The sequence below is a fragment of the Euprymna scolopes genome, chromosome 4 (assembly GCF_053919585.1).
Source record: "Euprymna scolopes isolate OS-2025 chromosome 4, ASM5391958v1, whole genome shotgun sequence".
Taxonomy (NCBI): Eukaryota; Metazoa; Mollusca; class Cephalopoda; order Sepiida; family Sepiolidae; genus Euprymna; species Euprymna scolopes.
Window position 1 is genome coordinate 77,768,943 of NC_136485.1, and position 15,000 is coordinate 77,783,942.

General features: G+C 33.5%; 1 protein-coding gene across 4 annotated transcripts in view; it reads left to right on the plus strand.

The window, feature by feature from the left end:
• Positions 1-15,000, plus strand: part of LOC145268446 (opioid-binding protein/cell adhesion molecule homolog) — a 1,056,730-nt gene that overhangs the window by 586,459 nt on the left and 455,271 nt on the right. The gene's annotated exons all lie outside the window — the stretch shown is intronic.

Below are 15,000 nucleotides of genomic sequence, written 5' to 3' on the forward strand. Positions count from 1 at the left end.
ACAGTTGTGCCCGATATTATTCATACTCCTCGGATCTTTAAGATTTCTATAAGAATATTGCTCAAACCAGAAGGTAGACAATATTAAAGGGATTTCAGACAATAAATAAAGCATAGGCATTTAATTTAAACTCAACAAATAAATAAATTATGCAAGTTTGAAACATTATACAAAGAAAAACAATAATGACACTAGTTCAAAATTATTCATACCTCTCTTACTAATAGTCAATAGCATGCCCTTTATTCTTAATAACTGCCTGTAATCGTTTTGGATATTTATCAACAAGGTTTTTACAAGCATCAACACTGATTTTTGACCATTCTTCAATGCAGTAGTTCTCCAAACCCCTCACATTTCTAGGTTTCCGCTTTTTAACCTCAGTTTTCAATATGTGCCAGAGGTTTTCGATAGGGTTCAGGTCGGGACTCTGGCAAGGCCATTCCAAAACATTAATTTGATTATCCGCAAACCATTTCTTGACTATTTTGGCAGTATGTTTTGGATCATTATCCTGTTGAAGGACCCAGTTTGGTCCTAAATGGAGATTCTCCGCATCCTGTCTAATGTTTTTCTGGAGTATCTCCAAATATTGCTCCTTCTTCATGGTTCCATCTATCTTGACCAAACTACCTGGACCACTAGCCGAAAAGGAGCCCCAAAACATTAGGCTACCACCACCATGTTTCACCGTGGGTATGGTGTTCTTTGGGTTGTAAGCTTCTCCTTTCTTCCTCCAAACGTAAGAAGCATCCATATGGGCAAACAATTCAATTTTTGTTTCGTCAGTCCACAAAATACTTGAGAAAACGGACTCTGGAGAATTCACATGGGTCCTAGCAAACTTTAGACGTGCTGCAAGGTGTTTTCCGGTGTGCAATGGAGTCCTTCTTGGTCTTCTTCCTTTCAGACCATTTTCATGCAGAGTCCTTTGCAATGTTTGCCTTGATATTTTTATGCCAGAAGACTCCAGATTTTCTAAAATGTCCTTAGTAGTGGTGGTTGGATTTGCATTAACACTTCTTACAATATTCCTGGTGGCTCTAGCAGACAGTTTCCTTTTCCTTCCTCTACCAATCAAGTTGTTTGTTGTGTGGTGGCTCTGGAATTTTTTGATGATGCTCTGTACTGTTGCTGTAGGGACCTCAAATTTCTTGGAAATTGACTTGTAACCTAAACCATCCTTATGTGAATTCGCAATTTTAGTCCTAAGATCATTACTAAGCTCTTTTTTCTTCCCCATTCTAATAATTTTTATTCTTTTATTGGTTTTCAGTTGATATCATTTTAATTCCTGAAAAATGCAAAAAACGAAATGAAATTAATCAAAGGTTGTATAAAAGCATTCAAAATAAGAATCAAACAGGAAACAAACAGTCAAAAATTCGATTAATACTGAAAAAATAAGGGGGTATGATTATTTTTGAACATTGCAAATTTTATAAATAGCTGTATATTTCTTTTATTACAAGTATCCCGAGATTTTAAAATGACGAAAATGATCAAAAGAGGTTTATTAAGAATATGTATCAATATGGACGTAAACAATAAATTCTTACAAAGTTACACATAATAAACTCAATTTTCAAGGTGGGGTATGAATAATATCGGGCACAAGTGTATATATATATATATATATATATATATATATATATATATATATATATATATATATATATATATAATCATCTCCACTGTCTATTTTATAAGATAACCTGGGCAATGTCGCACGATTTGATACATGTATTATGTATTTCTTTATATTTGTACTAGTTTAAATAGTGTGACAATAATATTTAATAGGAGTATTCGTATTTTTATTTAGTTCTTAGGAGGGAACAGTTGGACATGAAGTTCGTTTTATATGTGTGCGAAATCCAGCTCAGCAAAACGCTCGCTCTGGATTCGAAGGATATCTGTTTTAAATGTGTGAAAGAATGTTTCAGCTATGGATTAAAGACTGAAAAAATATATTCTACACTTTCCACCTAACTGATAGAAAACGACAGACGTGTAGTTATGATAACTCTATTTGAGATAAAATGATTAATACGTAACGTTTTCTAATATTAATTAACAAAACAATAATTTTGGATTCGTTGATTATATATACGCAAATACTTTGCTATTGCATTTATTTAAGAAGTAGATACTGTGCACCTTTTTAGACTTTCTCTACTTGCAGTGTATGCGAACTACCTGTGTGTTATAATCCACATCTTCATCTACCTTCTCTTCTCCATAGCTAGTATAAACAAAACTTATGTCAAATTTATTGGAAACGATACTTAATATTTCTATGAGCGTATAGGCAACATTAAATTATTTTTCATTTTTATTAATTTGAAACTAAATATTATAAACTCTGGTCTCTATATTAAAGTTAAGATTACCATTTATGCTTACGTTTTCAAAGAATCTGAAAATATAGACCTCTTGTATTACGAATAGATTGTTCTCACCGGCAAAACATAATGGCAACAAAGTCTCCACGTCAACCTCAAGAAGTATTTCTGGTTTTTCAATGTACTCGGCATTTATCAATCGCAAATGCAAAACGCTCTGTTCCCTCGAAAACTAATAGCAACTATTGAATCATCCTTTTTCCTTTGCAATCTGAACGACAAACATTTGCACGAGAAACATACATCTGTGTATCTTTATCGAGATTCTCTAGTCTTCTTTTCCTTTGGTATTTCACTTTTCGAATATATAATTTAAATCTTACAAATCCAACCCTTACACCATTGAGCATCTCTATGGTTATATCCAAGATAAATACGAAAGAGCTTGCCACCTGTTTACTAAATAATTATAAAAAATAGTTGTGCCCCGCAACATGTTGCTGTGGATCATTTTTTTTAATGGAAAACAAAGTAAAAACAACAATAACAACAAAAAAGAAAATATATAAACTCTAATGTAATGTTTTAATAGCTATGGATGCACAATAATTTTAAACTTGTTAATGATTATTTCAAACGTCCATCTGTGAAGTGCAATATTGTTAAAGTAAATGGTTTATCCGTTTAAGTCATTCCTTAGATTAACAAAAAAGGAAAATATGAGAGGTTACATTTATTATACATATGTATATAAGAACGCACTAGAAAAATCTCGTGAATCAAAAAAGATAGCCGAGTTTTTTTTTTGCATGAAAGCCTAGTGTTTTATCAATAAACTCGATTGAAATAATAGAACAAATAGAAAAACTTGATCTAAACGATATCCAAGACCGCACGTTGGAGACATATTACAATTCAGAATGAAGAAAAAATGGAAAAAAGAATTTACAAATTCCATAGGATGAATTACAAAAAAACTTAAACTAGTTTAACAAACTGTTGTATTTTTAATCAAATAAATACACTGCTTTTCGCACGTCTTTTTAGAAAAGACACCGCTTTGAAATATAATTAATGAGAATATTGGACAATGTTTTCGTGGTTCTTCGTTTTTGTAGTGAAAGTCGGAGATCAAAATAATGTTAAAATGAAACCAGTATATATTTTAGTAGTAATGAACTGGCACGTCGCAAATATCCAACACGCACTAATGTAGGAATTAATTGATAAAGTGATTAGTTTTCGAAGAAATTAGAAAGTTTCGCTATATTCCTTGTGTTTACGACATATGCCACGTGAAAAACAAATATAGCTGAAGTAATTTTTTTTGTTGAATAAGAAATAACATAATTAATTTTGACATGACATAAGGGTAGATAACGTTGCTTATTACTTTTATTTATTGCGGAAAATTATCCTCATCGTTTTATTAGTTGTTCCACGACGTTTCGGTCAATTATTCCTCTGGCCTTCGTCATGTGGTTACCGCGACGGATAGGAACTCCGAATCTCCTGACTGCCTTCACTGCTATGACTGCTTTCAGTCGTTGTTGTCGTCTCACCACGTTTGGGGCAAGTAAGCACGCTTTGAGTAGGATTGAAATCGCTATCCTCACATAATTCTCACTTGGAACCGTAGAGATAAACGTATCTATCAACTACGCCACGGGCCCCAAAGACCGATCAAGGTTGAATTTTTTGGTCTTATAAATTCATGTTTATTTTCTAAGCTTCCAATGGGCGGGTCCGTATCGAATAGTATATATTATTTTTAATTGTAATTCATTGATATGAGCATAATTGTCGGCAATAAATAAAATTAACAAATAATATTCATCTCAATGAATTTCGAAATAAAAATAATAGAAACGTATATAATTGTTGAAATTGATAAAAAATGTAAGTGGTTATCAGTGTGTTTTTATTTTACAATCAACTTATCTGCAGTGAAATGTCAGTAAAATAACGGAGAATCAGTCATTTTCTCGGGCGATCTCTATACCGCCTTTAATTATTTGTTATACTGCAGTAAAGTACGCAAATCATTGAGATGTTCAATAAATTATTATTCGGATTCAACCGGAAGTTCTCAGATGAACCCGAGCAAAGTAACAGACGCAAGCAAACTTCTAAACAAACTAACAGGAAAAACAGAAATACAATAAACAAGAAATAAAACAAATCACTGTAAATTTACTTAATACATATTTTTCCAAGGTACACTTACAATAGGTATTGTTTATTACAGTTACACCGAAAACACGCAAAAATAACGATTAGCGAAAGGAAATACGACCAGTGAAAGAAGGAAAAGAGAGATATAGATAGAGGTGAACAGTAACCCCCGTACACACATAATAATAAGGAACAGCAAGTAATAAAGGGATTTGTATCGTACACAAGCGCGCGTGCACAAACACACACGCGTATAATAGTTTAAGGATGAAGTGAAGATGACGCCGGTATCTCTTAGTGATGTCATAATTGAATTTACGTAAATGTTCGTTTATGAAGAGAAAAATTGGAGTCCGGAATATAAGATTTTTCTAGAGCTCAGCCAATCAGGATGTACGCAGTTTTGGCGATATAGTGTTTATTATTTATGAATTGGAATTTTGAAAGGTTGTGTTATAATATATATGTATTAGCCAATTATGGTCGATTAAATCACAGGATCAGTGGAAAGAGTAGATTTCGTCCTGATGACAAATCCAAGCATTGTTAATACTAAATAATAAGAAATACCAATATGGGCACTTACCTTAATAGCTGCTGCGATCGTGATTGTGCTGTTTGAATGGTTCAATGCCGTATTATAATATCACAACTGGAGGTGTCCAAAATGATGGTTGAATGCAACGTAAGATAGTGACTAATAGTCTCGACTTTTATGTGGCATTTGTTATCGTAACCTTTGTAAATACTTTGGTCCATATTGAAATCACTGCAATCTATTTATTATATATGGAGGTAAGTAAAAAAATTTAAAAAATTACATGATTCTTCCCTGCATGCATAGACCAAATACACTCTCACCCAATACCCGCTTCCAAGGTTATCGTTAGACATCGATTTTGAAATATAAGTATAAGGACATATGTTTGCTTAATACATCTTACATATAATATCTAATATAAATATGTGCTTCAAAAAGCAAGCTGTTTCTCATAACAAAGGCAAACATACTATTAAGCTGTCCATCATATATAAAACTCAGACACGGTCAAATCAAACTCACATTCTGAAGCACGTCCAATTAATCGGTATTCCACATTGTAAGCATAAATAGTTTATATACAAAAATACAACTCAAATAAATTATTCATCATCAATAATGAATCACACCAGAATCGCCATATAAAACATGTACATGATTTAAAACAAGTCTCTGCCAACATACAAATATCCCCACAAAAATCCATAAATCATATTACACTATACTATCGGGGTTACTACTATTAAAACTGCATATATCATAAGACTCTGCACTGTTATCGCACAACATAAGTTTTACCCTAAATTTAATTTTTCAAGAAGTGTATAAACATTTCTACATATAAATCGAAAATAAAACTAGAAAAGAACAGGTAAGTTACGAGGGGTGTGCAATAAGTAATGCCTTTGACCCACTTCCCATAGAAGTAGAGATACGAAACTTGGCACAGTTATTAGTCTTTGTCTACGTAGAAACCACACAGAGTTATGCATTTCTATCATCGTTTGATGCAGCTCTGGAGACCGTTTTTGTAGAACACCCCAGGTTAGTATAACAACCGCAACGTGACTTCAAAAATCAAGGATGCACAATCTGGGAAACGCTTTCCTTTAAAAAAAAAAAACATCATGTCTGGGAAGAGGTGAAAGTTAGAGGGTGCTAGGTCAGGAGAGTAAGGAGGATGGAGGAGAAGTTCATAACCACACGCCGGTGCTTCTGATCTGGCGTCATGCGAGTTGTGCATCAGAGTGTTGCCTGCAGGAGAAGGGTACCTTTGCTGATTTTCCAGGCATCTTGATTTTGATAGCTTCCCTTAATTTCCTTTAAAGTAAAGCATAATAGGTTCCTGTAATTGTGGTACCTTTGATAGGAAATCTGCCATAACTACTCCGTCATGGTCTCAGAAGACTGTGAGCATGGCATTGCCTTCTATGCAGGAGGTGAGTCCAAGTGCTTCCACTGCATTGACCGGGCTAGTGACTCTGGATCATAGTGATGGACCAAGGTTTAGCCCTGTGTAATAAATCTTTTGAACAACTTTGACTCATCTTCTTCGCTCATCTCCAAATCCATCCTCGAGCACTCGACGTTTTCTCTCTTCTGGAATGGTGTGAGCAAACTGAGAACCCACCTGTCAGATATCTTATGTATAGCAAATGGTAATTAATGATAGTTTCCACAAACCCTATACTAATCTTGACATTTTGAGCTATGTGGCGAAGAATAATGAGCCAATCTTTAAAAAACAGCAGCCTCAACTTGACGGATAGATGCCGCATCAATGGGAGAAATGGGGCGGGACGACCAGGCCGGCGAGCTGTTTCCACAGACTTCCGGCCATGTTTGAATTCACGATGCCAGCATTTTACAAGGTCATATGATGAGGCGTTTTCTCCATAAGTTTCTTTCATTTCATCAAAAGTCTCCTCTTTTGTGCGTCCTTTCAAATACAAACACCGGATCATTGCTCGACATTCAACAAGCTCCATTTCACACCTGACTAAGTTCAAACACCTGTAAAACAGAAACCACAATTAATTCAGAGCTGTAATTTACCCCATAACACGTAGAGATATAAATCATTGCACATGCAAAATTTCAGCTAGACAGGAAAACTGGAAGTGGGTCAGGGGCATTACTTATGGCAGGCCCCTCGTAGTTTAAAATAAAATATAGGTAATTCGCTATTAAAAATAATCGTAAGTGACAGAAATGTTAGAAAACAATATTTTCAAAATTTAACTTATTAGACAATAAATTTATAGTTGCTATTGTTCTACAGTGTATATATATATATATATATATATATATATATATATATATATATATATATATATATATATATATATATAGATCCCCGAATATATATAGATCCCCGAATAAATTATTGGTATTATAGTAAATTCGAGAGCGAGTTGATGCAGTGATTGCAGGTGATTAAATGACTCACTGACTAGATGGTTTTCTAACGAATGATAAAAAATATTTTTTTTGTATAGTTTTTAAGGTTAACAACTTACAAGACTATATATACATATATATATATATATATATATATATATATATATATATATATATATATATATATACACATTTATATATACTAGCAAAAGTGCCCGTCGTTAACTGGGTTCAAAACAACCTACAGAAAACTGGACTCTGATTCATGAAAATATGATAGGTTATAAAAAGGAAGGGTCGTAAATTTGGGTTGAATTTGAAGGTATGAAAACCAAAGCAAAGTATGATGAAAGTAAAAGTAAAATAAATAAACCCCATAATTTATTATACCATATCATTTCACACTGAAACACTTATCACAACATTCTGTGGATCTATATTAAAACAAAAACCTTGTTAAACTTTGTGACATATTTCCATTCTATGGAGGTCAGGTGCGAAGGAACACCTCTTAATTATGTTACCTTATTTCGTCAAACTGCAACATAATTATCAAAGTATACTTACGCAGATAGATATGTAATGTCTTTATTAAAGTTTGTGCCTATTTCCATTCTATGGAGAGCAGGCCCGAACGCAGACCTCACAATTTCATCATACCATCCCTATTTAAGTTAAATCATACTTATCAAAGTATTCTTATGTACATCTATATCTAAAACAATCGTAAACGTTTTTTTTTAATTTTTAATTTTTTTTATTTCGATAATTTGTGGACCAGGCACGAAAGCAGACCCCACAATTTTAATAAACCACCGTTCTGCCAGTCAAACATACCCATTCGTGTATCATGATACAACTTCTATCATTATATATAATCAGTTTTTTAAAATAGTTAACCATATAGGAACCTATTCGAGACCAGACACACACGCACCACCATTCAGCTTTATATATATATATATATATATATATATATATATATATATATATATATATATATATATAAATATATATATATATACGTTTTATTTTTTTATTACCGTATCTTTCTGTTAAGTTACATTATTTTTCCAGCTACCCGGCCGTTTTATTTTGGCCGTCTGTAGCTTCCTCAGACTTTTACAGAAAGGAGTTTCTGTAAAAGTCTGAGGATGCCACAGACGGCCAAAAAATACGGCCGGGTAGCTGAAACAATAATGTAACTTAACAGAAAGTTACGGTAATAAAAAATAAAACGCATATTTGCTCTACAACAGTATTGAGCACTTTCTTCGGGTTTTTATTAATTACCATTTCAAATGTATATATATATATATATATATATATATATATATATATATATATATATATATATATATATATATGGTGTGGGGGGTCTACTAGCATGGTGACTCAACGTTGCCTGAGATCGATTGATGATACACAAATATTTGTCTCTCCTCTTTTTTCATTGCCATCAAAATCAGTGCATTTTTCCATCAAATCGATTGGTTTCTACTCTAATTGTGTAAGTATTGCACAGCAGCTCTATTGAAAATTGAATAAAAGTTTTAAATACAAAAGCCACGTATAATGCTTCAACTGTGCTTTAAACACCACCATTTACTTTGAAATCTCCCCTATCCTATCGAAGATCCTACTGCTGATCTGCCCGTACTGGTTGTACAGTTTCAATCTTGAATATAAATTTTGAATAAAAAAAATCTCATGTATCATGGTTTAATTGTGCTCTAAAAACAAACACTCATTCGGGCGCGGCTCCGTAATATGACAGAACTTACTGTTGATTTTATGTCGAGTGATTCCGCTTGTGTGGTAATAAAACTTCCGAAATGCACTTGTGATGTTGGGTTGTGTAAAATGCTAACTTTGGTCAAAATCGCATTTTCTTTTTTTTTAATTCATTATTTCGATTATCGATTATCGATACTTACGAATGCATTACGATAGGTAACCGATCTAAATGTACTGAAAGAGCCATTGAGTACCTTCGTATCTCATGAAATCTGCTGAGCTATTTTCACGTCTTTGGCAAACTAACTCATATACACAGACACGCATACACTAAGTTCTTTCATATGAGTATATTTAAGTATACGCTGTAAAACAGATATGTTTTACATTCACGATATTCTGACTCTAAGTAAAGTTTATTCGGCTTGTCTTTGTCAACGGCAATTTTTTTCCTCCAAGTTAATTCAACTTCATTGCATAACGTGACATTTATTTGAGTGCCATTAAATTAAAAGATTTCTTTTAAAGATAACACACATTCCGATCAACTTTAATCTTGAATTAATTCAGTTGCTTTGAAAATCAAGAAATAAAAACGGGAGACAAATATTTTAATTAAATATTTTAGTATTGATAGCACTCCTTAAAGCTCATTAGCCTATTTTATTAAGTAGTTAACCCAAATTTTATTTGTCGATTGTTGTATACCAGATGATTTTATCAGGATGTTGCTATTTATTTTTATAACATTTTATATTATGTCCCCATATTGTATTATAAACTAATTACTGATGCAATATACGACCAAAGTACGCCCTAGAGGGAAGTACTCTGCCCAACTCTGATTAGATGCTTCTCGTTGTGACTTATTCTGCCTTGACAGAGATTAGAATATATTTCATTATATAGTAGGCGATGCAATTTTCTCTTATCTGCCACCTCTCGCTCAACAAATGAGAGACGTTGCGAGCCTGTCTTTCCTCTGTCGCTATTTTCATGATAAGTGGCGTATTGAGTTCAAATCTATGGTAAGCCTAAGCCAATCTAAACTAAATCCAGACTGAAACTGCTTTAAAGACTGTCAGCAACAACTGTAAAATTATAATAACATATGCAAGAGAGCTATGTACTCAGTCTGTTAAATTCAAAGTAGCTGAGCAGTGGCTTAGTTACCATCAATATTTGCAAATAGCAAGCAATATTTGCAAATAGAAAGCAGGATGCTGAACAGAAGCGTGCGTTCTATTCAAACTATCACCAATGGATCATAGGTATTCTCGTCAGGATCAAACAAGGTCAATCTATTTGCCAAGAACTTTATAGCTAATTCTACTCTATGCGACGAAGGGCATCAACTCCTCGTATTTCCGCCTATAACAGACAAAATGCTATGCAATATAGAATATCTATACGTGATGTCGCCAAGCTAATCAAGAAACTTGATTCCAGTAAAGTTACTGGCCTTGACGGCATTCTAATTATAGTGTTGCAAAAGCTTCAGCCAGAACTTGCCCACATACTTCAAAAATGTTTAAGCGTTGTCTTAAGGAGAAACGCTTCCCAAAACCCTGGAAAACATCACCAGTGTGTCCTGTATTTTAGAATTCAGGGGATGGGGCATCTCACTCTCAGTACAGACAAATAAGTGTCATTTGCGTAATGAGTAAGTTGCTGGAATCTATATTAAATAAAGAAGTAGTCAACCACCTCATCAGAAACAACCTTCTTAGTGACATGCAATATGGTTTTCGTTCTGCTAAATCCATAGCAGCTGCGCTAAAGGTTATATCTCATGGGATTAGTTGATCTCTCGACAAAGTCTCTTGACATATCAAAAGCCTTCGATAAGATATGGCATAAAGGCCTACTTCACAAGATGTCCAACTACGATATAACTGGAAATGTTTTCTCAGTTATTAAATAATTTCTCTCTGATAGAGAATAAGAGTAGTGGTTGAGATAGAAATCAGAAACCCACTGTATTAATGCTGGAGTCCCGCAGGTGTCCAACCTGGGCCCAACTTTATTCCTGATCTGCATTAATGATCTTCTAAAACACGTCCTCGAATCATTAGTTGACATCTATGATGATGACACGACTATCTCTGGCCACACATCAAATACCGTAAATGACAACGGTCTCTCTATCCTCTGATCTTGAGCGCGTGTTGCAATGGGGAAGACGTGGCTGGTTACTTTCATTGCATCTAAAACCAAGCTCCTATCATTAAATCATCAACGCTCTGTTCCCCATCGTGCATCAATTGAAATGGATGTCTCTCCTTTTGGGGAAGTTTCATGTTTGGGATTGAACTTTTTCCTGATCTGAAATAGATCATGTGCATCAAGTCTCTTGCGCTGGAGAAATGGTGGGATCCTTCTACCACTCCAGAAGATATCTCACTGCTGATGACATTCTATATCTATATAAAAGCCAAGTACGTCCAAGGATGGAGTACTGCGCCGACATCTGGGTGCGAGCTGCTAAAAACAGCATATCCTGCCTTGACAGAGTAAAAATAAGACTTCGTAGCTTAGTGAGGGATTCCTTTTCTTTTCCCTGCAACCTATCGCCTACAGAAGAGACGTTGCGAATCTGTCTTTGTGTTATCGTTATTTTCATGGCAAATACTTGTCTGAGCTCCTATCTCTGATCCCCCTCGTTAATCTTTAATGAAACCCATCTGTTCAGCTGCAACCACTGTCAATAATGTTCCCCATTCTTTGTCTGTGCCTAAATCAATCATAGATCCCATGAACAAAGCTTCTTTCTTTAAAAACTATCTTCCGTTAGCCTGTTTCCCACCTGACTACACCTTGGATGAATTCAAGTCCAACTGAAATAAATTCCTGATAAACGGCTCCCTTAAGTAAGCACCGTTGTCAAATCTCCATTACTAACGATTACTGCGATATTATCCTATTTATTACTGTACACGAAGTAATTATCTCCGAGTTGCTTCCGAGCCTTGGTAAATTGTTACTACGATGTAAAAAAAGAATATTTCACAACAAATATTCGTCTTGCCAAAATAACTGCTAATAAATTCACTCACTCTCTATCGGTGCATACATCTTCACGTGGATTCAATAAACAAACTTCTGTCCTAGAACTGCACGATTGTGAAATTTAGTTCCGCCTGTCTGCGTTCCAGCTTACTACAATATCGTCGTCTTCAAATCTCACGTAAAAACTTCTTATTGAAACATCCTTGTACATAATCTAATCAGACCAAATTTCCACCGCAAACAACTACAACGATTCGGTCCTAATAACTTCATTACACACAACAACTTTTGTCCTCGAGTGACCTCCTTGCCTTGATATGTGATACACTCTTCGTAAAACCAGGACTTGGATCCCCTTATAAGTATACATGTAACAGGCGGGGCATAGTAATGCATGCATTGCCTTCACATATCAGTCGATGTTAAAAAGTTCTCTTATGACAAAAAGGAAAAAAAGCAAATAATAATGTTAACCACTTGATAGGATTCCTCAACAGCTATCTGCCCTATCTTTGCAGATGTTTATCGGAATAAAAATGATAAGAAAAGCGATGTATACTGGAACTAAACTTCGTCAGTAGTTATAAAAACATGAGATTCATTCACAAAGTATAAGTTGCGTTTTGTCTAACAAAACATCATTTTGCGAATAAACGTCTTGTTGTTTTATGGATTTAAAGACTAATCAAAGCTCCATGATACGATTTATGCTGAAACTAAACTATTTCTCAATCATTATCTTATATATTATATATCTGATATAACATCTATTTTCTGTGTATCTGTGGGCATGCGTGTTTGTGTGTCTGTGTATCTCTGTGTTTGTGAAGTCGTTCCCTATGACCTCGACAACGGCTCCTCCAGTTTTTATAAAACGAAGGTACATCAGGCACCAGGCAGTGATTTTTATTTTTTGTGTCAGAATGTATTCCATTAGTCTCGATAATCAATAATCAAAATAATCTGATGAAAGAAGAAAAAGGCAATTGTCACCAACGAAAAAATCCTACAAAGCCGAACATTACAAGTGCATTTCAAATGTTTTATTACCGTGCGAGACAAAAATCCCAAACGTATAAAATAAACAGTATGTTCATCGATATGAGTAGAGAATTTAGTCATAATTTGAAAACAGTTCTGAACTTTTACATTATAAACATTAATTAAAAATATATGCCCGCATAAACAGTAATAGAAACATCTAAATTCAACAGTAGATTTTTTGATATAATAAAGGCGCGTGCAAATAAAGGTTTGTGTTTAGAGAACAATTCAAGCATGATACTTGACTTTTTGCATTTTAATCTTAAATGCAAGCCATTATATATAAAAAATAGTTCATACAATGAAAAGTAGGTTTTCTATAGTGCAATGTAAATGACGATATATAGTGAACTTAATCACCGCGATAAGCATGTGGACCTTTTTCCAAGTGCATCAAGAGGGTTTCTCAATTAGGGAAGACAATCAATCTATTTAATTGAAAATGGGCAATTTCACCGATTTCGATGATAATCAAAATATGCGAGTGTTAATATGAAACATTCGCAATCATCATTCAATTTCGGGCAAATTCGCATAACCCTGCTGGTTCAATATAGAGTGAAAAGCTAAATCTAGTATGTTTGAACTCAGTTACAATCAGATAATGCAAAATTAGCATTATGCATTATTACAAACAAATTAAAGTTAAATAATAATAATAATAATAATAATAATAATAATAATAATAATAATAATAATAATAATAATAATAATAATAATAATAATAATAATAATAATAATAATAATGTATTTAAATGCCATGATATTAGCGCATAAAGATATATTTAAAACTCAAACTTACAGGACAATATGTAAAATTATTTCGGTAAAATTGGATTTAAAATCATGTTACTTATTCAGCACTGCTTTTTTCGACATAAATACTAAAGATTAATTAATTAAGAGACGTAAGGTATTTATTTAACATTTGAATTTAAAATTTAAAATTAATTCTTAAATACAAAAGAAAACATCCAGTCAATATAGACCATCATTTATCACGCACGAATCCGCCACACAAACAAAGATGATACATTCACAAAATACATATTATCAATGGATCTAGTTTCTTATATCTTCTCTATATTAATAAAGTAGCCGCAGAAAAAGTATGGTATGCTTGCAATAACAGATCACACATACAAATGCAATACAACAAGACTAATATCCACTATCTTATGTAAAAATGAACACCTCTGCAGACACATTCAACGGTGATAATATAATACTGCATTACATTCTAAAGCAAAACTATTACAATCAAAACGTCGTTATTTTCCATCGTAATAGTTAGACGCATAACCGAACACTGTCTACACAGGGAGCAAGTCTATACGATGCAAGATTATACGAATACACGAGCAGATACTGGCTCATACGTATACAAATATACAACTATATGTCTCGTAGTAAAATTTAAAAAAAAATAAAGTATCCGTCCGGGAAGTCTCTGCTTCTGGTTGGTTTTCCGCAAAATTTCTTATTCCGGAATAAGATCATTCTAAACAGGAGGTGGTTATGCAAAACAAAACAAAAAAATATAAACATTATAATCGCTCAAAATCCGTCCCAACCAAAAGAATTACTAGTAACATTTAAATTATCCTAAAGTTTCATAATTACTGGCAACTTCATTTTTACAATCCATTAAGTAAACATACATGAATAAGTACAAATAATAACCTCTTTTTACACTCATTAATCGCACAAACATATAATATTTCACCATCTTCAAAACATGATACAATT